The sequence below is a fragment of the Aplysia californica genome, unplaced genomic scaffold (assembly GCF_000002075.1).
Source record: "Aplysia californica isolate F4 #8 unplaced genomic scaffold, AplCal3.0 scaffold01503, whole genome shotgun sequence".
In the NCBI taxonomy this organism is placed as follows: Eukaryota; Metazoa; Mollusca; class Gastropoda; order Aplysiida; family Aplysiidae; genus Aplysia; species Aplysia californica.
Genome location: NW_004798773.1, coordinates 1 through 2,493, shown reverse-complemented (window position 1 = coordinate 2,493; position 2,493 = coordinate 1). Strand labels below are relative to the sequence as shown.

The 2,493-nt window shown below is 41.4% G+C and overlaps 1 long non-coding RNA gene across 1 annotated transcript in view; it reads left to right on the top strand.

Annotated features, from left to right (window-relative positions):
- LOC118479037 overlaps positions 1-916 on the top strand; it is a 2,015-nt gene extending 1,099 nt beyond the window's left edge. The window contains exon 2 of the long non-coding RNA XR_004859438.1: positions 12-916. This is a non-coding gene — a long non-coding RNA (uncharacterized LOC118479037). The remainder of the gene's footprint in view (positions 1-11) is intronic.
- The last annotated feature ends 1,577 nt before the right edge of the window (positions 917-2,493 follow it).

Genomic DNA, 2,493 nt, shown 5'->3' with positions numbered 1-2,493 from the left:
CCCCCCTCCAGGCTATGACGAGTGTTGCTGAAGGCTCAACGTACTACTGGCTGTAGCACTGGAGTTCGGATCTTCACTTCACTTCAGTGCAGTGTGGTGTATAATCAGTGATTTAGTTAGTGCAGTGTTGTTGTTATTCAGTTGGCTAATTCCAGCAGAGATAGGAAGAGGAAGAGGAAGAGGAAGAGGAAGGAGCCAACCGTTCACCCACCCGTCCATCGGCCCCGTCCGTCCTTCCATCCATCCATCCATTCAGCTGACTGACTCAGCCCCGGGAGTTTCTGTGATAGTTTGTTCTTTGTGTGTCAAATTCCTTGGATAAAACCAGTGCCTCATTCTGCCTTCTCTCCTGTGCCGCCGCCAACCACACTCGCCAGGTAGGATAGGGACAAAGGTGGAGTGCGCTATGTGCGCCGTGCCACCGTGTTTGATTGTTTTGTTTTGTTTGTTTGATTTATTTATTTGTTTGCTTGTTTATGGTAAAGTAATCGTGAGTTGGGCTTGTCTGTTTATACATTGTTTTTTGTTGTTGTCTGCCAGTGGTATTAGAAATCGTCTGTTGGACTTGTTTTTTTGGTACATTTGTTCTTTTATTTGTTTGTTTGTGTGTTTGTTTGTCAATGGTATAGAGGTTGCGTGTGTTGGGCTTATACATTTGTTTGTTTATAGTTTGTTAGTTTGTGTGTTTGTTTGTTTGTCAAATGTAGTACAGTAATCGTTTGTTGGGCTTGTTTTTTTTAAATACATTTTTTGTTTGGTTTTTGGATTTTTTCGCCGAGTCTTTGGTATCTCTAGGTATCGTGTGTTGAGTGTCTATATTTATATACATAATTTTATTTGTTGTTTTTTGTATAGTTATCGTCTGTTTTGTACCTACATTAAATTTACTGTTGGTCTATTGTCCGTTTTAATTTTTTTTTAAAAAGATTTTCGGTTTGTTTGTTTGCTTGCGGGTGTTTAGTGGGTGCTCTGGTGTCGTTTGCTCCTTTTTCCCTCTCAGACATCTATAGGCTATCTTCCTTATAAATAGATCGCTCCTCATTCTTTTTCATTTTTGTTATATTGTCTTGTGACACCTCTGACTCTAATCTTCGGCATTTATATTATGACCTAATTGTGTTGTTGCAAGTGTTGTACAACGCTTTCTAAAACTAAAAAAAACCGAATTGTTTATTCCTTTATCGTGTGTTCGTTTCTCTGATCTTCGGTTTGTTTGGTATTTTTTTTTCTCATCTTCAATTCGTGTGATAAGCTGCCTTCCTGTTTTTACTCGTCCGTTTGACTGTTTTTCATAATATACACTTTTGGGTTTTTTATGGTGTTTTTTCCCCATGTTGTTGTGGGTGCTTGCAGTGCGCCATTGGTACTTCCTACTGTGTCTGTCTGTCTGTCTGTCTGTCTGTCTGTCTGTCTGTCTGTCTGTCTGTCTGTCTCTGTGTCTGTCTTTCCTTCTGTCCCGTCTGTTTTAGTTTTCCCTTGCTCTAAATGACCATTATTACATTGACTCAAAATTTTGAAACATGATCACTTTACGCCAAAGGAATCTAGATCTAGTGCCAGCGAGCAAGGGCTCATTCTATATTTTGGTTTTTAGTAACAGTTATCCTGCTCTTGCAACACAAATAAGTCATGATACAAGTGCCGAAAATGAGAGTACAAAATGTATTATTTGAGAGAAACATTCAATGAACAGAAGGGAGAGAAAAGATTTTTATAAGGACGACAGATGTTTGGTAGGAGAACAAAGAAGCAAACCACACCAGAGCACCCGCTAATCGCCCCACTAACCGATGTCTTGTGTGCAATTCCTCGCGTTCTTTATCACATCACTGTGAGGGATCTTGAGCTAGCACTTGTTCGCTGAGGGTGGTTGGCGGGTGCTCTGGCGAGGTTTGCTGCTTCTTTCCGATTAAACATTCAGCATCTACCGCCCTCATCTCTCCTCCTTTTTGTGTTTCTTGTTCTCGAGTACCACCGCTAATTTTCGGCACTTATATTATGATATGATCGTATTCCAAGGGCCGTAAAATTCGTACAGAAACAGAACTTATTCGCCCTGGTTTGGATTTTATAGTGCAAAAAGTTCGTTGTTTGGGCCTTAAACTTTAAACCTAGGCTATCTGAGTTACTCACATAGCCTAGACGTAAACCCATATATGGATAGTATGTTCTTCTCTAGTAACACCTCTAAATCTTCGGCACCTGTGTGACCTAATTGTGTTGCAAGTGCCTAAAGGCGAAAAACTCATACTAAAAAAACTAATACCAACGAGGTGAACAGACGGCTGCCTGTGCTAGTCCGTCGGCTTGACCCCTCTTTAGCGGTCAGTTGTCCTTGCAGTTTCGCCTACTGGACATTGAAGCGTCCGTTTGTGATGCTTTATGTTATCGTTTGGTGTGCATGGGTGGGTGGGAGGTTTGTGGGTCATGGTCTCTGTGCGAGTGGGGCGGGGCAGAGACCTTAAGACCTTAATTGTGTGTGTGTGTGTGTGT